Below are 26,026 nucleotides of genomic sequence, written 5' to 3' on the forward strand. Positions count from 1 at the left end.
TCTCGAATGTGCGCATTTTTCTGAACAATTATCTCCAAAGATAAGTTGTGAAATTGGAGATCTTCCAAAACTTGTGCAAAGTCAAGATTCATGTTAATATATAATTACTTTACTTCTAAATATTATTGTATGCAATATTAAATTTTAATATTGTATACAATCCGATAAAAATCAGTTTAATGACTGTCAACTTATTAGCTACATGGCTGGCTATTTTGCAAGTTTGGTCTAGTTCAGTGCTTCCCAAACTGTGGACCGCAACCCCCCCCCCCTTGGAGGCCATAAGTTTTGTTGAGGGGGCCGTGAAATAATGAAAACAAATTTAAAATGTTTTAAGACTAAGTAGTTCTTCTTTTTTTAATCTTAAAAGAAACGTATTTATTTTTTGTTATTTTTTATATTTTAATGAAAAAAAATCACACATTGGTGTTGGTTCACAAATTTTACTTCCTGCTTATTTCGGTGCTTAATGAATATTAGTAAATATATGCTCATTCATATAAGTTTCATTTCAAAGATATTGATAAGAAGCACAAAAACGCTTATTACAAACGCAAAATCTTGAATATAGCTTGTATTGAATATAAATACAATAAATATTATAATAATATATGTCTGTATTATGATTTTGTTTTCGATGCGGGGGGGGCGTGAAATATTTTGGGGTAGCACATACTCTATTTCTTTTGCTTCTTTTTAACTTCATCCATGCCATTCGAACAAAAATCTGGTAGTCTTATATTCACTAACATTGTTTGCTTTTAGAAAACTGTTATCATTAAAATGTTTTGGTTTACTTGTTTAGCTGAAATAAATTTAAAATTCCGTACTTCTATGTGTTATGTACATACAGTTAGCGTTTAGGTATTTTTTTCATGTGTCACTTTTCTTTTATTTTGGGGAAGCCTCCGTAGCGATGCCCTTTGGAAAGATGTAGATTTGAATCCAGTAGAAACAAAGTAAAACAATTCACCCCCAGAGTGGGGGATGATTTTTTCCCCTCTCTCTTACCTGGAATTTTTCAGTCTCAAACCGGTCTAAAGCACGCACAGGCAATAAAAGGTCTATTACATTGGCCTCATATATGACCACCTTAGTTGCTTCATTTGTAAATATAATAATAATAAACATTTTATTTTTGCTGCATATATGACACATCCTAGTGTATGTTTTCGAAGTCGAAATGCTGAACACAAATCGACTTTTCGTTTTGAATTATGAAATGCGATTCACATCATTAATCTTTTTGGACAAAAATTCTACAATCAGACTTCCTCTTTTTCTATATTTTTTCCTTTACAACCAGGATAAGCTGGGACTTAATTAGTTACCATTACAAATGCGCTAATAAGTTATCTAACCACCACGAAACAGTCCAAATATATGTGGATTGTTTCTTAATAATATTTATCCTGTATGAATTTTAAACAAGCTATTCACTTAGGTAAGTGACTTGTGAATCATGATCAAGTATCCTAAAGGTTAATGCAAGGAACGAACTGGCAAAAAAAAAATAAAATAAAATAAAAAAAAAAAAATAAAATAAAATGAATGCTTTTGAAAAAAAAAAATAATAATAACAACTCAAATTTTAAATATCTTCCCTTTGAAAAAAATACGCACAAATTTTGAGTTAGTAGATAGAGCGTTTATATATCGTGTTTATTGCATATTTTATGTATATATATAATACGTAAAAGATATTTTATCTTTTACGTATTTTTAGGCTTTGTTCTTTTCTGATTCCCTTCACCCCCCCCACCCTAATCTAAACTACGTAATTTATAGATGAACCTTGATAACTAGAATACCTACTTTTATGGTACTTGCTGTGTCTGCTAATATAGGCCAGAACGGCAGTATTATGTTCGGACCTCCCCCATCCCTTACTAATATTGCAAGGGAAGGGGGAGGGGAGAAGAAAATATGTAAATCAATCGTTAAACATATTTCTATAGAAAGCCTCAAACAATTTCATGCAAAAAATTTGAATGTTTTTAAAAGTTATATAATGATTGTTTATCTACGAAGGACATGGGACCTCCCCTAAAGAAGGTACCTACGGGGGACTGTACTGACGTAGGCAGAACGTCAACATAACCCAATCGCCAATAAGCTGTAGAGGTTCTCATGTGGTACGGCTGGGTGTTAGCAATTTACACAGAGTATACCCACTATCTGCTTTGCTTGGCTATAGGGGGGAGTGAGGCAAGGCAAGTCTGCAGCTTTGTGATTACTGTAGGAACCGCTCTACTGGAAGAAGATCATCCTTGTGCGTGTGTGCACGTATGTCAAGGTATCACCAAACCTGAAATACTTGGGTAGCCCAAAGGCTCGAGACCGGTTTGAAAAGCTCTCTCTCTCTCTCTCAGCGCTTTTGACACAAATGAGTTTAACTGACTGACCTTGGTTGCTTTTTTCTACCTTTCCCCCGCTTCCCATGGTCAGTTTGACCAATTTATTCTTTCCAATCTGCCTTTTATTTTAATATTAGACTCGAAATCCAGTAGTTAGTAAGATAGAGTCTTGACTGGGGAACAAACAAAAGACAATTCTCATCACAGACAGGTCAGTCTCTCATGAAATGACGTATTATAAAAAAAAAAAAAAAAACCTCTCTTGCTTTCCCCACCCTACCTGTACGACTTACTGAGAAAGGTGGTGCGTGCCAACGACCAACAGCCTTCGTTGTTCTGTGATGGAAAGCTTCACTAGATCCTGGGTTGCGTGAACAGTTTGAAGGAGGTATTAGATCGATTCATCGTAGATGGTACAACCATGTAGGCTCGGGTAGATGTAGAACTGTCTACTGACTGATGGGTTTCTGTCAGAAGCAGGGACTGTTTTTGATATACTCCGATATTGTCGAACTTGTATTCAAAATATACAACGAAAACTCTCTCTCTCTCTGTCGGCAGTGCAAAAAGTGTTTGTTCTGCCAGAACAAGAGCTTTAATGAGCGTTGTATGAGTTTAATGGCTACGAGAGGTTTTAAGGAAAGCAATGACAACTGTGCGATTATGTTTTATCTGTTTGCGCAGCATTGGATTATCAGATACCTTTTTTCTCTCTGTCTCTCTCTCTTTCTAAAATATTTACTTATTACTTTCAACAGTCTATTAACAACCACATTATTGACTGTCTTGTTTGTTACTTGACAATTATGTGTCAATATAATTTATTTAAAAGGTATGGCTGCCAAAAGCGATGTAGTGCCTGTTATTCTGAAATGTCTTCAAGTTGGATAAAATTTCTTAATATTTTAAGAATTAAAATTACGTTACCTTCAGAAAAAACAAACAAACGAACTTTTAACTATCTGTTCGCTGGAGACAAAACACAGATATCTATGTGGCAAACAATTGTTCATAACAAATACTTAGCTAACTTAGTATTGTATTATAGCAGCTGACAATGCAAAATCATTTGTTGGATGGCACTGTATTGTTTCATTGTTTAAATTTAATGTTTCAGCTACATCAATTATATATTAACAATTATTATTGTGGTATTTAATATTTGAAGAACACAGATTGTTCACACTTGACTGTACTATTTTATTTTTATTATATATCAATGACATACATAAATTATTTTACTCATTTAATAAAATAGAAATGTATTAAACTGCAAAGTTTAAAACCTTTAATTTAGTATATATATAAAATATTATAATATAGGATATTATAGATCCTTCAATATTTTATAGAAAAATCTTACATTTTCGAAATGTAAATCTTCTGGCAGAGTTGTATTTTAAGTAGAGCAATTTAAGGTAGCTCCGAAGCCAAAGTTTATATTCTCATACGCTCTCTAGAAATTTGTACAACTTTTTTTTTAGATTATTTCTATATTCAGCTATAAAATATGGATGAATCTATAATACCCTCTATTTTAATATCTATAGAAATGTCATTGCCTTTTATATAATACTAGAAGTGTGCAAGTATGAAAATGTTGCCATTAAATAGTTGCCGTATTGTGCAAATTGAGGAGTATAAATGCAAATATTCGGCAGATGGTACACTTTTGAACTCTTTTATTAAGAAAGCCGCTAAGATATTTTCAGCTGCTTTTCGCAGGTGGTTTTTGGAGATTCTTTTATTGAATTCATTTGTCACTGTCAGACTTTCTTATGTGATGGCCGACTAGAAAAATGTTTTTGACTAGACAATTCTTGAGTACGTGGGACTAGAGCAGTCTCTCAATCATCCACTCTTTGTGGGGTTACAAAAAAAAAGAGCCCACAGTGTTCACAGAACAAGTGTTTTCATACAGCATGTGGTTATTTTGTTATATAAATGACTTAACTGCATTTAGCTAGTTTTGTCCCAGGATCCAAAGTTCACCCATCCGCGATAATAATCCGTAATTCTGACAGAAAAGAGGTAGGGAAAAGTTTTTGGTGGATTATTATTACGATAAGAGTAATTGTATCCTATCAGTAAAAAGGGTCAGCGTCCAATCATTACGAATATACGTATCTTTTTTGTTTTCACAGCGTGTAAGTCAATAAGTCCTGATTTGGTGTGTGGGCGTCACCACTTAGCGTTGGCTCCGATCAACTTGTTTGATAGCACAAGAGTTTTATCACAAGGCCAACTACAGAACACATCCTCACGTACAGGGTGGGTCATTTGAATTTGGGGTGCGATCTGCAAGTGTATACTTAGCGACTATCTAATAACACCACCAAGTCTTGTTTGGTGTTCCGTTTTATCTTGACGTTTAATCATTTAGCTGTTTTCTCTGAAATTCAACCAAGTTTTTTAAAAAAATAAATAAATAAAAATGCAACAAAACAAAATTCACAAACATAAGAAACATAGGAAAAATAATTTAATGTCATGAGTTCTTAAAAGAACTGGGCGATGGACAGAGTCCTTGACTCTTTATCCCGTCATCTGAATGAAGATTATCTGTGTGGATGGGGTGTTATTGAACTAAAAAGCTCGTAGTCATGGCTGGGTAACGGCAATAGCCGAGCCTCAGTTAAAACTTCATTGGCTACAACATTGCCATTTGTTACCCTGGAAGTCCTCTTAATGTTATGATGTACTCGTAAACAATATTCATAGAGAGCTAAGTATAAAAAGAAATGGTGTGCTATAATTAAGGTTTTTTCTAGTAGTCAATTTTAAAAATTTTAATTTTAATTTGATTTTCCTTTAAGTATTATTATTTTAATTAAATTTTTAAAGTAAAATCATAAATTTATACACTACAGTTATAATAATAAAATGATATTATATAATGGATTTAGGTAATTTACTAGAGAATCACTACAAAACTTTAAAACACAGACAGAAAAGAAATATGAAATTTTATTGATCACTTACTATTCTAAAAATACAATACATTTTCAAAAATTAACATAACATGAGTAAGAATTAATTGCAATAACAATTTTTCACGTTACCTCACGACAATATTCTTTTATTGTAGTAATTAAAATATAGAATGCCTTCCTTTAAAAAGAACAGTCTATAATTGATTGTTGCGTACGTACGAATCACACATGTATGATATAATTCAGCTTTACTCTGATAAAGGATGGTTACGTCTTCTTGTTTATACTTTACTGTCGGTTCTTTATGATACAAGCCTCATCTTTAAGAAGAATACTAAATCACAGTTAAGTAATATTAAAAAAAAGAGAACTAAAATTAATTAGAAATAATTAATTTAGAAAGTAATTTTAGATTTTATAGAGAGGACATAGTTGCAAAATCTAAAATTACTTTCTAAATTAATTATTTCTAATTAATTTTAGTTCTTTTTTTTAATATTACTTAACTGTGATTTAGTATTAGGAAAAAGAAAACCAGGACCTCCTCTTAAATGATTCAACGATGACTTCTAAGGCCGGAACAGGCCATGCTAGGCCTAAATCCTTGATTTGCATGATGATGATTTTAGATTTTAAGACTGCATGGTGTCCCAATTAGCAGTCCTTGCAGGAATCTAAATGTCACCGTTGTAGCGATGGATTCTTTGTATTTGAGAGAACTGTTTTCACACTAAATAAAAAGACAAAAGTAATAAAATAAAAATCCATAGTTATTTCATACCAAGTAAGCTAACAGTTTATCACATATTATAACATTAATAAATGTAATACCTGAACGTATCCGTTCCATTCTATGTACATATAAAGTTCGAATAACAATTGAAAGTTATCCATTTTCCATAATCTTAAATTAAACTCATACTCAGCTTTTAAGTCATTAATGAAGAAACTGTGACGTAATTCTGAATATTTTATTTACCAGCGTGATACTCTGTGTGGATTATCTATAAATATTCCGGCTATACCTACCCTTACAGCATTAACGTATCTTGACCTTTTGTGTGACTCAAACAAAAAACAACGCCTTAGCCCAAGGCTTCGGTCACGTCCCTGCTTTTCGCTTTACTAACGTTGGCCTTTTTTCCCATCAAAAGTTACTTATCTGGTTAGTTGATCGTAGCACTGGAAGCCACAGAAAGTAATTGTGCTACTTATCTGTTTGTTTATATTATGATTATGCACCAACATTATTTCTTAGACATGTGGATACTCAAAACCAACTGATCAGCAAAATTATTGTAAAGTTAATGAATCAAAAGACTGCCATTTTATATTTGCATAAAAATACATTCAGAGAAATTTGTCTTGAAATAAATGCAAAATACAAAATAAAGACAAAGTTCAGGAGTAGATACACGAACAGATCTATGAAATATTATGCAGAATATTTCAAAATTATTCTCCGAAGTCGAATATTCAACATGCAAGTGTGATTTCTAGTACATTTAAAAGAGAGATAACAATAATAATAATAATACCAAAAAAAAAGAATTCTTTAGGCGCAAATGGTTTTTATTATACGAAGAAGAGCCACTGTGATGGTAGTGGCAAATAATAATAGATAATAATAATAATAATCCAAACTATGAAGGGATACAATTCAGTAATCTTGCAGGTTTGTGGATGGTATGAACATTCTACCGAGATTGGTTGGGTTTATTTAAAAACAAAAATAAAGTCCCGGAAAGACCTGTTATTAATGATAATCCAGTCGAACACGTTATGCAAGGCAGATGTAGTACTGTTCTGGAAAGTGAACTAGATAAGGAAGTCTTGAGTTTAAAACCTGAAGTTTTGTGCTGTTAAAGAAATTCCAATTAAGCACGATGATTTAGCATGAAAAGGTTCAGTGACAGAACCTCTATTCTGCTTGTGTACGCAATTCTTATAAAAAAATGCACGTCTTTTTAATCTGTAAACACTAATCCTGTATATGACTGATGTCTCACCCTTCAACAAATTAAACACAAACATTCCTTAATCATTAGGAAGGAGTATATGTGTCCTCATTTGAAGAAATGAATAGTATATATCATGAACACAGCAAAAATCATTATAATTGTTTATTTATTTTAAAAAATATCTTTAAACGATCGATCAGAAGATGTTATTCAAACACAAATATTATTCATTTTGCAATTATATGTAACTTACAGATGGTTTTCAAATTTATGTGTGGGATCACTACCTACGATTATTTTGGGTTTAAAGCAGTTTAAAATAATATATTAAGACTAATAAAGCAGAATTTTCAGATTATATAATTTTTCTAGTTTAGAATCTTTTATAGATGAAGATATCATAAAAATTATACCATCAGGTGCTTTTTCTTCTCTTTCAAATATTCTACATGGTTGTTGGTTAGAATTACCGCGGAATCAGCTCTGGCCAGAGAATTGTGTATATTATTATTATTATGTGTATGTGTGTGTGTGCGCGCGCGCGCACTGGCTAGTTCAATAACAAATAGGATGAAAACTCAGCGTTTCCTTGGGGGGGGGGGGATTCTACCATCTCGTATGAGAAATATTTTTTTCTCATACGAGATAAATTTCTCAATCGAGAAAAGTCCTTATGTCGTTATAAAGATTCTTCTTTTCTTAGACGGGATATAAACCCAGATTTTTGCAAAAAAAAAATGGGCTCTATTTACAGTGTCTACTTAATTCTGCAAGCGTATTTGCTATCTTGATATGTGAATTTGCTAGAGCGAGTTTGTAGTCTTATATCGACAAGGTTTTAATTTACAATATGAATGTTTATAGATGGCTGTTCTATAATTATGCCAGTTGATCAGTCAAATAAGACGATGGGAAAGATGCTGAGGAATGCATTGAAAATTAAAACTGCGCAATTCATATATATTTTTTCCTTTTCAACAAATGGATTTTCCTTTTGTATTCAGGAGAAAATAATAACGAAGGAAATGAGAATGGAGGAAAACATAAGTGCAGTGAGGGGGGGATAGTAAGTAGTGGGAAGGGGGGCGGAAGAGAGAGAGTGAAGTGAGTGGTTTAGTCATATACATTTGTCCTTCGCTTAGGTGAAACAAACGTGGCCACTGTACTTTACTGGGTGAAGATAAACAGCCCATTGACTGAATGAACGAACGACTTAACACTCCTCTCCTCGCAAACCTGATAAAACGCTTTGCCAAACAGCCTGTCGTGTTAATACATCAAGTTACACGGTCTACTCAAGATCACTCCTTACGACCAAACTATTGTACATAGCCACAACAACAACAACAACAAAAATGTACATTCATTAGTTCGTAGCGGACGAGAAAAAAGAAAGAAAACAAATCTTTATTCACGGGCTGCCTCTTCTCCTCCTGAGGCTTTTCAAACTGCATTTGTATGGTTGTGCGTGCCTTTGATTTCCACGTTCTTTGCCAACTGCAAATAACTTCATTTTCGTGCTATGTATTTACGTGCCTAACTTACTAATGTAGGCAACCGCGATTTCGGGAGGAAAAAAAAAAAACGGGGATCTACTTCTAATCTAAACATGTACATTTCTTAGGATCAGCTACTCGAATTGCGTGCAAATACATTCACTTGCGCTTGCTCCCTCCCCCCTCTTACGGGAGCGTCACAAAGTTAACAGAAGGGAAAAAAGAAAGTTGGAAACGTCAGAAATGATAAGAAATATAATTTACCAACTCTGTGCAACTCTTGTGTATTAAGAAAAAAAAAATCTTTTAATTATTGTCATCAGAAATACCCTCACGTATAGATTAGTCAACTGACACATGCTGTATCGTCCGTGTGTCGTGCTCAGTTGATCTGTAATGGCCAGTGAACACATACATGTCATCAAAAAAAAAAAAAAAAAAGTGCATTTCACCCACTTTCATTTTTTTTCCCTTGTTTACATGACCCTGTGGGCGTCGCCGTTAAATTATAAACACTCCACGTCCTTAAAAATGTTATACATCTTTGGATGGATTGGGGAGGAAGGTGGAACAGACATAAATTTTATATTTGTCTGATCTTCAGCCTGGCACAGAAAATCGATTTTTTTGAATTTCAAAATTGTCACATTTTCGTTTATATCTTCAAAGACAAATGAAACTGGTATTCGACAGCTTAAGTGTAAAGAAAAATTTATGTGCGTAAATGGATCAGTGAGCTGACCTCTGCACATAAGGATTGCAGGATGCAGATAATTTGCACAATCAAGGTTGCAGGATTCTGATATTTTTTTGCACAGCAAAAGCACCGACACCCTTATGACACACATTTTTTATGTGGTGCGACCGACACTTAACTATATTTTTAGCTTCTTCAGATCTCATCGCACAAACTAATCATGACATCCAACTCACAGTTTAAGCAGACTTCATTAAGATTCCAGATGTGATCATTGACTTTTAGAGAAGCGAAAGTAGGACTAGATATCCACTGTAAGCAGAGGGAATGAGTGGTTTGAAATATAAGAAAAAAAAATCGATACTTTTACAGAATACAGATTCATAATCTTTCGAGCTGTGACCTCGATGTGTACTGGTTCTTACGATCTGAAGTTGCCGATGTACCTCCTAGAAAACTAGTTCTGGTAATAACTGATCTTTGAAATCAATAGTCTCATTCATACCTGAGCGATTCTGATACTTATTGTAGGTTAGTGTACTTTCTCTATGCACTGACCTGTTTCAAGCGTTATAAGGTTTATTCTATTATCGTAATATTTCTTCTGTGTTCGCGAATATGGATAATTTGTGATGTACTGACATCTTACACGCATACTACTTTTCACAACTCTATTCTTTAAGCAGTCATTGCACTATCTATCTACGTAATTCTGGACACGAAGATATTCCATAAATATAACCATTGCTAATTTGTAGCCGAGTCACGTTTACCACTTAAACAGCTAGACAGCAACACACAGTAGGGAAGTTGCGAACTCAACGAACTATATGCCACTATTAAGTTGCTGAGGAAATTAGTTGTAACACTGAGGGAAACTCAAACACAGAAAGTTTCCATTGGGTCTACTGAATATAACTGGTTTATTTACTACTGGACCAAACATTGATTTATTGAAATTCATATATATAAGAAATAGTGGTTAATATATTCTTGACTCAGAATAGCAGATAAATTTGTCAGAAGAAAAAGCCAAAATCAGAGTAAGTTTAAACTATTTCGCTTCTGAATTTATCTCATCACTATTTATTAGTTAAATAAAGCTGTGCATTAGAAGATTGAAACCATTTTGATTTTGTTGTTTTGTACCGATTTTTTAATTCATTGTTTAAAAGCAAGAATTAATTATTTTAAAGCAAGCTATGTCGTTTCCCACTCTCACTCTGTTCAACATTGAAATGGCCGCGACATTTTGAAAAAAAAAAAATATATATATATATAATATTTTTTCTTGTTGTGATAATCAAAATTTTGTGAAAATGGGCCTTCGAATATATAATACAGAAGCACATCGCTACCTGGAACCGGCAAAAATTAAATAAAAAATACATAAAATCTATAATTTCCGAAAATATTAAATAGTTGTCATTCTTATACCTTCTATAAACAGAATAAAAAGTGTTAATGGATTTAGAATCTCACTCGAAATCTAAATTCATTCTTAAATGATGTCACACAGTTTAGGGTCTTCCCTCCCCTCCCCCTTGTTTCAAAAAGTGCCACAGAACCATCGGCTCATCCATACCAAGTCACAAATTAAAAAAAAAAAAAAAAAAGAAATATGATTATTTGTTTTTGAAGACCACACTGTCATATTGAAAAATCATAAAATAAATCAACAGCCAACCTCTGCTTATATTAGTTTTTTATATAAAAATGTTAAGGTTTAAATATATATATATATATTTGTAATAGGAAAAATCTAAATTTTTTAAGAAAATTCTTAAAAAGTCTTAAGGATCTGAAGCTTTTTTCTCATATATCATTCCTCCCCCCCCTAGAGTGTCACGTCATTCTTCCTTGTAACTGTTTGTGCTCGCTGATCGGTATTTTCTTTGTCACATATATATATTTAAATTCAGGTTTTCTAAATGCAAAAAAATAAGTAATTATGCTATTTGCGATACTGGATAAGTCCTGTTCTGTGTTTCTAATAGTTGTTTAATAGTTGGTCTGGTTAAAAAAAGGTTATAGGTTTGCGATCTTACGTGGCGGGGGGGGGGGAACGGCGTGAAAAATTCGCGAATTTTTTTGAGTATTATTAAATAGTTCTGCTTGTATAGTAAACATACAAAAATCTAATATATGAGATAAGACAACAACATAATTAATGATTTCAGTTTAGGCAGAGCTATCTAAGTTTTAATTATAGCAGCTATGAAGGTTAACTGCATACTTAGTTGGTTAAGTTACTCACTTTACTATATTGTAAAAGAAAATTATTGTGACCACATTGTTATATATAAACTCAAAATTATTGTTATATATAAATTCATATTTTCACAGCTTTAATTAATCTTTAATGATGTAAACGTAAACTTTAAATCCATAAAATGGTTCAATTTTCTAACAAACAATTCTCTTTCTTTCTCTTTTCACTCCTCCACATTTTCTTTTCAAGTTGTTAGTACTTAAGATTAACAAAAGAGCTAAACATCCCCTTTCATCTCTTAGCATAAGAGGCAAAAGTATTGCTTGCTACCTTCCCTAAGTCGATACCCAAAGAAGCAATGTGTGTGTGTGTGTTCGTGCGGGCGCGGTAGGGTAAATAGGTATTGATTGATATTCAGAACAGCAGCTAAATGGAGCCAACTGAAGCCGGTGTAATCAGGCTAGATGAAAATAGTTTGGACAAAGAAAAGGGCTACATCAGCACGGCAAAGGAGTATTGTAATTAAAGAGAAACCGTTCTACTGCTCGATCATTAGTCACTGTCTCCACAGCCAGCCGTTATGTAATTATGTTTGCATAAATTCGACTCTTCAAATGCCGTCCTTTCTCTAAGATGGATGGAAAACATGCATCCTGCTAGTATTGGGATATGTCAGTATACTTGTAATAGCTATGTAGGTGGGTCTCTCCGTGACTACCCACTGAGGAAACGGTCTCTTTCTTGTTATTTATTATTTTTTAAAACATTCAGGGAATAGCCTGACAGGTTGGACCCGTACTTAACAGTGAACTTTATTCCCCCCCCCCCCCCGAGATAACCATCTTCCTTTTGCTTCTTAGATTTTTTTTTTTAATATTTATACCTTGTTTAACACATGTTTTTTTGTCAATCAGGATAATTTGCTTTTTTTCGTGAAGTACATTAAGAAAATTATCCTTTACTATTATTATGTCTTCATGCTCTCTCTCTCTGGCTTTCAGTTCAGTCTCAACTATAACTTAATATAAAGCCCGCATTCTGCCTTACAAATATGTTGAAAAATACACTTAGTAATATGGTATTTTTATCATATATTCAGTGATTATGATACTAACTTAAAAATTGGCTAAATGATAAACAATATTTTAATTTAATCTTAATTTTAATCTTTCATGGATAGAATTAACAACAAAAAAAAATAACTGACATTTTTTTTCTAGTTAAAAACATATATAGTTGTCAGTAATTAGTTCAGCCATGTAGGTTTTAATAAAAAAAATAAATGTCGAGTTCAAAAATAGCAAAAACTCCACGTGACAATTTAAAAAAAAAAAAAGAAATGAATATTCATTCATTATATTTATTTTTTAAAACGGGTAATTGTTAGGAAATCCAGTTAAGATGCATTGGGAAACAAAAAGTTCCCGGATGTAAAATAGTGTAATCTCACATCCGGGAACTAATAGGAAATATACAAGGGATATCAATTATTTATTTTATCAAATCTTAGCCCAGTCTTGACCAGCTGCAGAAGCGACAATCAATGTTTATAGTAAGAAAAGAAAAGTAGGGGGGGGGAACGAAATTTTATGACATATTGTAGGTAATTACTTTTGTGATTTACGGCATTTTAAATCTCGGTCGTCTCATCTAAAAATAAACTGTGTTGGATAAAATTAATTCTCTTTCCATAATTGAAAATGTTATAGCACTATTTGAAAACTATATGCTCGTTTAGTGGGTTCACTGCAAACGACTTGTAATTTATAATTTAACGTAGAAGGAAACTAAATTTGTATGGCCGTTCGATAACAGATGTTGTATTATGCCAATGACGTGTGCAAGCAGAAATGCCTTCGCGCGCGTGGCTAAGCTCACGGTAAACAAATAAAGTAGCTTAAACAAATTGATAACGTTGCTTTTAAAGAGAGTATTTGACTACTAGGGAGTTAAAATACAAATTATTTTCAAGGAATAAAAGAAGTTAACAATAAAATTAGATGGAAACCTTTATTTAAAATTAAAAATTAATTTGTAAAACGAAATTTTTAGAATAATTTTTATTAATACTTCATAAAATTAATACACTTAATTAAATTTTATATATTTTTAATACTAAAATATTATTACGTCTTGCATCGAACAAATATTGTGTTAAAGAATTGTATCTTAATTTTCTATAAATTTAAATAAAGTATTATTGTTTTGTATGTTTTAATAATTTAGCGTGCTTTGGATTTGTTCAGGAGATGTTCATGTAAAATACAGAGAAAATATATAAACTCAATAAGTTCTCTACTACCAATGGCGTAATCTACGAATGTCCACCTATCGCGTGTAAAAGAGTAATATATCTGTTACTATATATAAAATAGAACTATTTCTGTAAATATTCCACACATAGCAGATGCAGCCAAAATGGTTTCCGCTACCGAATATTTTCTAACAGTAAATGGATTTAGTTCCTGCATTTAATTCTTATTATATTATTTTATGAAATGAAAAAAAAATAAAAAATTCGTATGCTGAAAGTTTGGGTTTCCGTGGATCAGTTGTGTAAAGCATATATGATATTTATAAATTGACTTTCTCTCTAAAGTTGCTCTTAAAGTCACAGGTTTCTTTTATTGCAGACGTTTTAGAGAATTGTTCGTTTTAATTAAAGAAAAATCTAAAAGTATATACAGATTTATGGACGTTCACTTGCTAACTATTGATGTCGAACAAATAAAAGACATCACATGTTCTCTTTCGAACCTGGCACCATTTAATTTACTATGGATTACTTCAGAATTTTTTTTTTATAGTTTCACATCAGCATTGCGTATTTGCCCATAACTTTGGAATGATTTTACCATTCTTAAATAACTAAATCCTACTTTTTTATGTATTACTTTTTTAGTTTGTTCTTACAATTTAAAATTTATTACTTTTTTTAAGATTACATTCCCCATGAAAGCTCCCGCACGTGGTGATACCATACAATCCGAGAAGGCCTAATAGGAACATAATATGTTACTATTCAACCCCTCTTTCGACTTCCATTAAGTACGGTGACAGTCTCACATCGAGCGAAAAATCATCTTCTGCCTAAAAGGTTAATTTTAATTTAAAGAAAAGAATAATTAGAAAAAAGGGAAAAATCTCTTCATAAAAGACATATAAGACACTGAAGTGAATGGTCTGGGAGTTTTTGAAGTATTTCATAAAATTATTTCACACGTACAGCTAATTAAATAATTGAATGTTTTACAATTTGCGTGTGCTATGATCAGTTGTACACAATGAAGAGATTTTCACTGGATTCCTAAGCGAAATTTAATTCGGCATTAGTCGTTTGTTTCATTTATTTTTCCGTTTGATTAATCCACCAATAGCACTAACTTCGTTTGTTGACGGCATCCTTTCATAACAATGCTTTGCTAAATTACAGTTTGAGGTGATTAGCGCTTTGATTCCGATTCATTTAACAAGCACAGAACTAAAAATTCAAATGATTCGCTCTCTAGTATTTTCTCTCGCTTGTGATTGAAACTAAGGGCTGGTTGCCACAAACGCACATTAGGTTTGGAATTAAAAATAATTATTTTCGTCACGTATGAAAGAAAACTACACACAGCAACGAAAAATAATAATAAAAAACATTAATTACATGTACTTCACGTGCGTTAGATTTTTTTCTATCTCTTTTTCGAGTGGTCCTTTTATTCTGCGCTCCGAATTTATTTCGATTAAAAAATCTCCAGGAGTTCCCATTACCTCAACACTTTCATCTATTTTCTCCTGAGCAACGTACATTATTTACAGCGTTAGAGCACAAGTACTCATTCTTTATAGGGAGCCAGCGTATGGCGCTCGGTTCCGTGTGAAAATGACATACGGTGTCGGTAAAGAGCCTCAAAGAAACAACCTCGAGACGCGTCAAGGTGCGTTCATGGGCTCATTGCTCTTTTCTCCGCTCCGTGTGCGTAGCTACTATTTTTAATACTTTAACAACTTTGTCGAAAACATTCGCATTACACCCTTCAGTACTTTGCATGACAAGAGGCACGCTTTATCACGTAACTCTATCTTGCGGATTTAGCAGAGGACAGCAACTAAGTTCACAGAAGCAACACACACACACACACACACACACGTTGCTTTAATGGTAACCATGGAATGTTTCAGGGAACTTGTTCTATGCATGCCGGTTCTGTCTTCTAATTACCCGCTACTATGGATCTCTAAGCTTAGGAGTTTGTCGATATTCTAACTGTTCTGTTCCGAGAGCAGAATTATTAATGTAACGAAGCGGGTAAAGCAGGCGCCATCACTACCGTCTAATGTTAGGGACACGTTTTGTAACATCAGCAATAAGGTGAATACTAATGCATTTTGCTAGGGATTTCACAGTTCATACCAACAGTTAGTAATCTGTGTTCCGTTACTGGGGGAGGCTTTCGAAGACTATAGAGGATTTGATTTCGGCAATTATGCATTTCCTAGCAACTGCTTTTGAGCGAGAAAAATTAATGAGTTAAATACTGTGCATTAAGCATACGAATGAAGATGAGAAATGAGAGCAGTTCTTAGTCTGAACGAATAGGATTCATGGAGAATAATCTGAAGAAGTGTTGTCTCCCATGCAAATGCATTCTATTTATTAAAAATGACAGTATCATCAATAGATACGGTTAATTTATTAATGTCATTTGCTTACTTGAAGAAAATTTTAATTTTTATGGCTAATGTTCCTATCTGCCGATGAAAGATAAGTTCATTAGATAGATAGAAACTACCATATGATTTGTATTATGCAATATGCGTTTATTATTACTACGTAACAAGGATTGTATCTTGTAGAAATCAGAACGAAACAATGGATGTAGCTTGTAGATCAGAATGCAACAATAAATGTATCTTACCACTTAGCAATAACTGCTAGGTCAGAATGCAACAATAAATGTATCTTACCACTTAGCAATAACTGCTAGGTCAGAATGCAACAATGGCTATATTGTTCACGTAACTATGAATGCATTTTGTAGATCAGAATGCAACAATAAACGTATCTTACAATGTAGCAATGACTGCATAGGCAAGACTGCGACAATGAATACATCTTGTTGTTCAGAATGCAACATTAAATGTATTTTACAACTTAACAATAACTTGCCTCGGTCAGAATGCAACAGTGGATGTATTTTACAATGTAACAATGACTGCGTAGATCAGAATGCAAAAATGACTATCGTACACCTAACAATGAACGCATCTTGTAGATCAGAAATGCAACGCTAAATGTATTTTACAATGTAACAATATAACAGTGACTACATAGGTCAGAATGCAACAATGACTGTATCGTACACGTAACAATGAATGCATCTTGTAGATTAGAATTCAACATTGAAGGCATCTCACAACGTAACAATCACTGTTAGACCTGATGTACAATTCTTGTACGTCAGAATGCAACGGTAAATGTATCTCGCAGATCGGAATGCAAGAATGAACGTATCTCACAACATAACGAATTATCAGAATGCAGTCCTTTGCGTAATAATATAACATTACTGTTTAACGTAAGAATGGAAGTAAATATAAAACCGAACAAAACATTAAAGACGCAACAATAATAGTTCAGGCCTATACATTTCGACACTAGTTTGATTCAGATAATAAAATCCTATGGGAATTAATGACCATGTCTACCCAATACTTTCAAATAGTACAAAAAGTGGCACTATAGTTATTTCTTTGAAAACTAAATAATAGCATTTTATTATACCAGGTTTTTTATATACTTCTGATTCGCATGTCAGTAACCACAATCGTGTGGTTACTGACATGCGAAAAAACATTTCTTTGCACATGTCAAACTGTAATGCGAGTTGGAATTAATTAAAAATAGCTCTACCTAGGAAGCAATCTAACTTTCTCTAAAAGTTAACTTCTAATTTGCGTTTTTTTTCTTCTTTTTTCTTTCTGCTATCATATCCGTGGCGCCTACATAAATCAACCGTAAGCCATCAACAGTTCAGCAATTCTGAGAACTGTGCCGGAATTAGTCCTTCATTTAGAACAGGAAGTACAGAATTATTCGAAATCAATACGAAAACTTGCTTTACACCTGCACCTTTAACCGCTCTTAAGTCGAATATACTCAACACGAAGTTGGCCGAAAACAAAACTTTACCACCCAGCGGAAAGGCCCATTTACGACCATCTGTTTGCCATTTTATAACAAGAAAAACATCGACATTTAAACTGAATATAATTTGAAATAAAAGAAAGTTTTGCCGAACGACCAATTAATGTCCAAAATAATACACTTTCAAAGTCGTAATTAAGGTCTGAGCCCAAGGAGATTATTCCTTGTAGCCACTTGACGCTAGGCGGCCCCAGTGGCAGCCCGGAGAAAGTATTTCATGCACGGAGAGGCCTTAAATTATTGGTCCACAGACGACCTGTGGGCGAATCCTTTCTGTCGAGTGCGTGCGGGTATTGTAATGAGTAAGTTTCCCGGATGACAAAAGTTTCTGCAACTTATAAAAGAAAGTTTTGGCTCTGCTTTCTTGGGCACACCTTTCATTGCAATCACGTGATTCCAATTAAAGGATATTCTATATTAATTACTCAGGGAATGGTTGATTACACTTGCGGAACGTACTTTAATCCTAGATTTGTTTGGCGACGATTTAAATGAACGTCGATGACAGCTTACAGAAACAGCGATGACCGTAATGAACCCCCCGATGAAGTCACAGAGATCATTTGGAGAATGCACTGATTGACAGTAGCACGAGGATTAAACAAATGACTCAAAAACAAGGTGCAATTGCTGCATTGTTTGTCCATTTGAAACTCTGGTGTACGTTATCATAATCTTCATTGTCAGACATCACAGAACTCGTCTAACGTGCATTAATCCGACCATAATCATAAAACAAGACAATGGAATGGGTTATGTTATTCCACTAGTCTTCACTGTGAAAGCAGATATAACGAATACTTAAGCCATACGTATTTGTAGATTAGTTATCTACAACTAACTCGTACTTTAAAAATGGAACTTCTAAAATGTAAACAACTCCAATGCTTATCTTCAATGTCTAAAAATAAGTAACTGCGATAATAGGTAACTGTATATTTTAACTGGTTGTCGTATGTAGTAAATTAAAGTATAAATTGTAATAGATTCGTTCTCGGACAACCAGTAATAACAACAATATTTTGGACGTTAATTTGTGTTGTGGAGATAACTTTGGATACAAATGTAGTCTTACAGGTCACGAGTTAAAAAATACTCGCAGAATAAGTAAACCAGCGCTGCTACATCATAAACATCAATTACACTTGCATTCAGTAATTCGTTTTTGACATATTAAAGGAAGAAAACTTAGAGAGCGTTGTCATGCTTACCATTGTCATTATTACAGCGATCGTTTTCGGTGATAGAGTAAAGAGAAAATCAGTAAAAACAGCTTTTTGTGAAATGAGAGGAACAGGCAGAATCGTGATGTTTTAGGAAGTCTTGTGCAAATTTGGTTTGTTCACTATACAAACACAAATGAATGGAGGGGGGAGGTTATAATTGTCTAGCAATAGGATAATATCGCGTACTCCCAATGGGTAAGAAATCTACGTTCACGTGCGTGTCTTTTAGACGAGCATGCGAGAAGAAATGCAGACACAATTCGACAGAATTCTACCTATAGATGGGCCACACCTAAAGCATTAGTTGGGAAAAAAAGGTTTCGTTTTCATTGCCAATAATCATTTGCATAAATACTGCTAGAGAAGCGTGTCTCTCTCTCTATTCGTAAAGTAGGTCTGCTCTATAATTATACGCGGAGCTAAGCTCCCAACAGAGATTTCTTAATATCGTGTTTGGTATTGAGGTGATTCCACTTAAAGGTGGAACACTGCTTATCGAAAGAAATGAGAATCTTTCCTTGCTTCCCCCCCCATTCCTTAGCTTCACGCAAGCTCGTGAATCGGCATTATCCTGTGCTTATTGTAACAACAGCATTTACCTGGGAAAAAATGAAAGAGAGGTGACCTTGGGTTCACAAACTGTCGTTAGCTGGATGGGCGATGGCCACCCTTAGCTTGTACTGCTTCAGGCATTGAAAAAACAGGAAGCTTTACCTCTACAGACAGCCGTGAAGAACTCTGAGAGGTTTAGATGGAAATCAACTTTTACTAGCCGACAAGATGTCACTCCAAGTCTTATAATAATCCAAAAAACAACTCGTCATTCTGGCACTGAAATGAGTTCAACTTCTCCCAGACACCACTCAGAGTTGAAGTTCACAGTAGTTTGCAATTGTTGAGGCTAATCCCATCTGCATTTCTATCAACAACAGTTTAGGTTTCAAAATAATATCATTTAATTGTTACATTCATATTAATAGTTTGGAGCTCATCCCAAAGAAAAGTACAGTTGTATGTTATTATGGTCAATGTGGAATTTTTTTTTATATATATCATTTTAGTTTTCTCCATTACTTGCTGCTTCTTTAACAGCCATTAATATCACCTACATTTTTATAGCGGCGTTAGAAACTGATAAATTCTATTCTACAGTCTTAGTTTTTAGTGAGTTTAAAAAGTTAATATTTAATTAATATTTTAATAATTATTTACTTCTTAAGATGTGTTTCAAACATCTCAATACTTTGGCAGGTAATCGGAATACTTTGTTCAAAAATAATTGTTTGTTAATCATAATTTTGAAGCTTATTTCGGCTTCAAATATTACTGTTGGGAAAGGCTTTTCTTCGAAAACTATGACAGGAATTTGATATAATTTGGAACAATTATAAGACGAAATTAAATTATGTTTGTTGGTCTGCAGTGAAATATGAGAAATTTATTACAAAAGAATTTCTGCAAGATGAGTATTGGTGATAAAAATGACTAGAATTTTATAAAAAGCAGTTGCTTTAGTTTGTAATGACTTTTGCGGTTCAGTCGTGTTAGGATTTTCGATTGATATATTTGAATATGTTTTATTTCATGTATCTAAAACTATAGTTATAATGTTAATGGTTTCCATCATCCCCTTATTATAACTGATTAAAATGAAATATGCTAAATATAAAAATTTCAGTATTTTTGGCTGCCAAATAGTAATTCTGATTTTAAGCTGAAAATATGTACTGAAACAAAGCCAGAAAATCATTTATAAGAATTGAATTTTTAAAGTATTATTTCAAACAATAAGAAGATGATTTTAAATGCTTCCTCATACGATTAACCAAGCTTCATAATAAAAAACTTAATATTATTAAACAATGCAGATTGTATTCATTAAACTACACAATACATGAAAGGCCTTGTTGTAACATCATTTGTATTAAAAACTAAAATAATACAATCGGGATCAAGGAACAAGTTCTTAGTCTTGATCCTGAAGATGAAAAGTACTTATTATGTGTGGTCCAAAAAGTTTCCTGTATTTTGAACCCTAACTCGAAGATCGGGTTTTCAAGAATACAACAACAAGCTAATTGACGATAGCGGAAAAAAATGGTCTATCTTCTTCGCAACATTGTTCTATCAATACAATAGACAAATTATTGTTTGTAGCGCAGGTAAATCAGGAAAAAACTGCTAAATGATCCCTTTGGAAACTTGTTCGGGCTGTTTTGTCATCGGCAACATTCACGCGAAAAACAGACAAACCTACAATTACAATCAAGGCTTTTATCCCCCCCCCCGTCCTTCCACTGCTACTTTGCAACGTATGCATGATCAATGAGTAGAATTCGCTCGACTATAGTGGCGTCCCTAAGTCCGATCGTTGGACCAACCATCTGAGGCCAAATAACAGGAGATATGCTTGCTTCCTCGACTAGTTCTCTAAGCAGTGAACACATGTACCTTTCTCTCTCTCTCTCTCTTCTCTACAGTTAGCAGTGGAAATTAGGCACGAAATCTAAAAGGGGATGGGGGGGTTACCCAGAGGCCACATCCTGCGTTATCTGGATACAAACAAGCATGCAAGTACTCCGAACTTTGAAAATGTAATCAACCCAAAGTATAAACAACAGCCTCTAATATAAAAAAAGAACCCTTCTTTGCAGTATACGAAGACTAATCAGTTTTTTCTTTTCTTTTTTTTTTCATGGTCGGCTGATTATAAGCAGCCGAAAGGCGTGGCTATTATCTCGTGCTATGAGCCCCCCCCCCCCGCTTCTCTTTCAACTCTTAGCTTTTCCGCGCATGCCAATCTTCCATTTAGATTCCTTTCGTGGTAGTAACACACAGCGTATAATTTCATAACTACAAGTTCATTTTGTTGTTCAGTTCATGTCATTGTAACCTGTGAAACTAGTTCCGTTGATGAAAGTTCAGAAACACTGTTGTATGCAGGTGGAGTAGAACTAAACTTGACAGTTGTGTCATGTTTGTGAAGTGTCTTGAGATCCTGCAGTTTAGTCAAATACCTTCTTCAGGTATACGTGACCTCACTTAAATTTTGTAGCTTAAAATTCTGAAAATGCACTGTATTCTTGATTTTCTGCAACTTTATTGTGCAGAAATATCTGAAACTGACAATTTCAATATATTGATGATGTTGATATTTCATAGTAGGGTTTGTAAGAAGGTGCAAAACTCAGAAAGAGTAACCATAGTTCCGTTTTAATCCTCAATATTTGCACAATAGACAAGAGTGCAAAATGATGAACTGACAGGCACGTGATTTTGACTTTTATTAAAGAGTTAATTTATGTTGGAAAAATGCTCATTGCTCGTAAATCCTTAACAATGCCAAGAAAGTGCAGATATTCCAATCTAAGGTTACACGTTGTTAATTAAAAACGTCACCAAAAGGGTTTGGCGATAATTTATAATCTCCAATGTCTTCGTGACTCCCCAAAAAAATTCTTACAAAGTGCATTTCCATCGGCGGAGTTCAATTTTTCATTCACACGGAACTTCCACAGATAAGCACGTTCTGTGAATTGTTTTACCCCAGAAAAGTGTATAAATATTGCTAGTTCAATCACCTGAGAACACCATAACGATACATTCCTTCCACCACTACGAGTATCTTACAATTACGATACAATACGTTCATTTTTTTTTATTTTTTTGGTAGATGGGTGAAGGAAGAATGCTTTTCATATTCCAGGTTATTTGTAGAAGAAAATGTATGGATGGGGTGTTTTGAGCTATAAGCTCTGGCCATGACGGGGTAACGGCAATGACCGAGCCTCCGTTAAAACTTCATTGGCATCCGTTACCTTCTGGAATCCTCCAATACGTCCTTATAAGGACTGGCTTAAAGGGGCGAAGCAAGAATGTTTTCATCTTCCCCGTTATCTGTAGAGAACAGTGTAGGGATAAGGTGTTATTGAGCTATTAAAGCTCTGATCATGGCAGGAGGGTAACAGCAATAGCCGAGCCTCATTTAGAACTTCATTGGCTACAGCATTGCCATCCATTACCCTCCAAGGGTATTGGATTGAATGAATCAATCACCGCATCTCACGGTCGATTGATCTTCCCCCTTCTCAATACAATACGTCAATTTCAGCTTAATATTTATTTAAATATATAAGATTATTTTTATAGTGTATAAGAAATATTCTTGTTTTTTAATTTAAAATTAATATATTAACTTAAAACTAATTAAAATATGATAAAATAATAAATTACGTAATTATTATAAGTATTAGTTTGTTTATATCCAAACTATTAATAAACTAATCTACCTCAAATCTAATAATGCGTACTATAAAGATAAAGGTAGTTTTTCTCATTCTGGATTAATGAAAAATGAGTACTTTGTTGAAGACGGTGTCGATCAGAATCTCGTTTTATAAATCACCTGAAGAGAAAAACAATGTAATTGCGTTAACAACTACTTAACAGCATTACGAGCAGATATGAAAATAAGGAGTAAAAAAAAAAAAAACATTAAATTAAAAACAAGAAAATTTAATGAGATTAATTTGTTATTTGACTAATCAGTATTTAAAAAAAAACTGAGAAATAGATTTTTGCTAACTTCAGCTTCTATAAGTTCATTTTTTATTGAATCATATAAGATTATTTTTTTGGTGTATGAGAAATATTTCTAAATTAATATATTTAGAAATAATATATTAATCGATAACAACTTAATAAAATAATAAGTTACATAATTATTTACATGGAAATAAAAGAAAACAAAAGAAAGGTGATAAACCCTGGAATATTTTAAACATTGAAGATCCATATACTTTAATACCTTTGCCACGATGGGCAGTTCTTTCTAGAGGGATTTTGTACAAATTGGTTCGTTCACCTGGAAACTAACAGTTCATCAAACAAACACAATGACTTCATTGAGCGAATGGATCTGTTGCGTAGTCGGTATAAGTGATTGTCATTGTTCAATGTTAGAGACTCTTTTCCCACCATCTTTTCGAAGTACCATAATGAGTTTTATATCCGTGAAATTGTGTGTGGTTTGAATCGACGTCGTTCGCTTCAATGAATGTATTTTTGCGTGGATATGTAACAGCAAAATTTATGAAGCGAGGATGGTAAGCTGATTATGCGATTGTACTCGTAGGATGAGTAGACGTTCTGTCTCTCTCTCTCTCTCTAATGTATGGTTAGAGTATAACGTACTTTATTATAATAATAAGACATATGAAAATACTCAGGAAGGAGACATTCAAGACTTAAAATTTCTTTTCTTTTTAATAGAATTTGCCGAAAAAAACATGTGGAGGACTGTCATGAATGTCTTTCTTCGGAGAAGATGTGCAGAAGAAATATGGGGTTATTCTTTCTTTGTGATGGCCCACAAGAAAAGTTCCACATTAGGAATAAATATATAAACCAGCAAAATTACTGAATCATTTTTAATATTATTGTAAAACGAGGGGGATAAAAAAAAATAAAGTTTGAAACTCTTTTCCGTTATTTTTAATTTTTAATTGTTACATTTTATAAAGGTTATTTTAAATTTTCTTTTAAAATTTTGATGATGTTGAACATTTAACGAATCAGAGACTATACTGATTCTATAAAGATTGCATTCTATGACTCCAGCATATGTTCGGCATTGAGAGGATTACAAGCTTCCCATTCAGAGAAAACATCATTTTACTTGACACTTTTCCATTTCAAATAAAAGCTGGATATGGCAATAGAAGATCCTGGATCTTAAATGGAATATATACCTGCATTTAGCGAAGGAAGTTTTTACTAGTGTCCTCAGGTGGCCAGTCCAGCAGCGTATGATTTGAATTTAACATTTAACTTAAATATTAAACATCAATATTTAAGTCGTAACACCAGATCAAGGAAATATATTTCTTTAAATTTTCCATAGAAGACCTCCTAATCACCCAGTTATATTAGAATATTGTTATAAGAGTTGGAAAATTCCTATTACGCACATAGCTCGTTGATTTATGTTTGGGAACAATCATATTTGAGGATTTATAATATAAAGAAATTAAATCTTGGTCCTGGAATCAACAGGTGTCAAGAGTGAACGTCTTGTAGGGAAGATCCTCAACACAAAGAAAAATATAGTGAATACCTATTTTTTATACAGAACACATCTCTTTAAAAATTGTCTACAACGTTCGGATCTGCAACATTAATGTGCAAAATAAAAGCACTATGAATCCTTCAACTTTATTGTGCTAATGATGCTGATGCAGATCAAGGCAGTGCATTAAATAATATAAAAATGACTAACAAAATATCACCCAAATTAGATGATTCTTAGTAACGACAATAGGTAGAATAACAATCTAAAAGTGGTAACGATTTATTGATTGAACTTTAAGAAACGTTCAAAATTACAAAATTATGGATTTAACAACGGAAATTAAAGTTTTAAACAGCAGAGAAGATACCTACAGAAGGCAACCAACTAAAAGTAATATTAACCGAAGAAGAGTTATGATAAATGCCCCTTGGTGTGGAAGGACGAGAACTCTTAAACAAACTTGCAAGCCACCCATCTCAACCACAATAAATCATGGGCGGTTTTAGGAAAAAGCAGTAAAATCTATCTGGTAAATATCGATTACTCTTTCCAGTCTGCTTACAAGCGGTCCAAGTAAGGAGCAATTAGGCAGGCGAAAGTCCCACCATCTATAACGTTTGCTGGTGAAGGCATGGGATCGCCAAAACCTGCTGCCCTATCCGTCATACATTACTTCGACATTAATGCAGCAAAATGCAGCTAATCAATAATAGTGCGGCTCTGAGTATACTCCTCCCTCTCACCTGTAAATAAAGCATACTTACCTGAGACCCGGCGTGTTGGAGGTGCCATTAGTCAAACTGGAAAATGGCTGAACATCACCTTGGAAACAAAGACGGGAAGACAAGGATGTTTTCAAAGAGCAACGTTGGTTGTAG

The 26,026-nt window shown here is 33.5% G+C and overlaps 1 long non-coding RNA gene across 1 annotated transcript in view; it reads left to right on the forward strand.

Annotated features, from left to right (window-relative positions):
- The window catches only part of LOC150099010 (uncharacterized), an 89,292-nt gene extending 64,929 nt beyond the window's left edge, over positions 1–24,363 (forward strand). The window contains exon 3 of the long non-coding RNA XR_016549551.1: positions 24,350–24,363. This is a non-coding gene — a long non-coding RNA (uncharacterized LOC150099010). The remainder of the gene's footprint in view (positions 1–24,349) is intronic.
- The last annotated feature ends 1,663 nt before the right edge of the window (positions 24,364–26,026 follow it).

This window comes from Typopeltis vanoorti, chromosome 15 (genome assembly GCF_054136105.1).
Source record: "Typopeltis vanoorti isolate ZY-2024b chromosome 15, IOZ_Tvanoo_1.0, whole genome shotgun sequence".
NCBI classification, from domain to species: domain Eukaryota; kingdom Metazoa; phylum Arthropoda; class Arachnida; order Uropygi; family Thelyphonidae; genus Typopeltis; species Typopeltis vanoorti.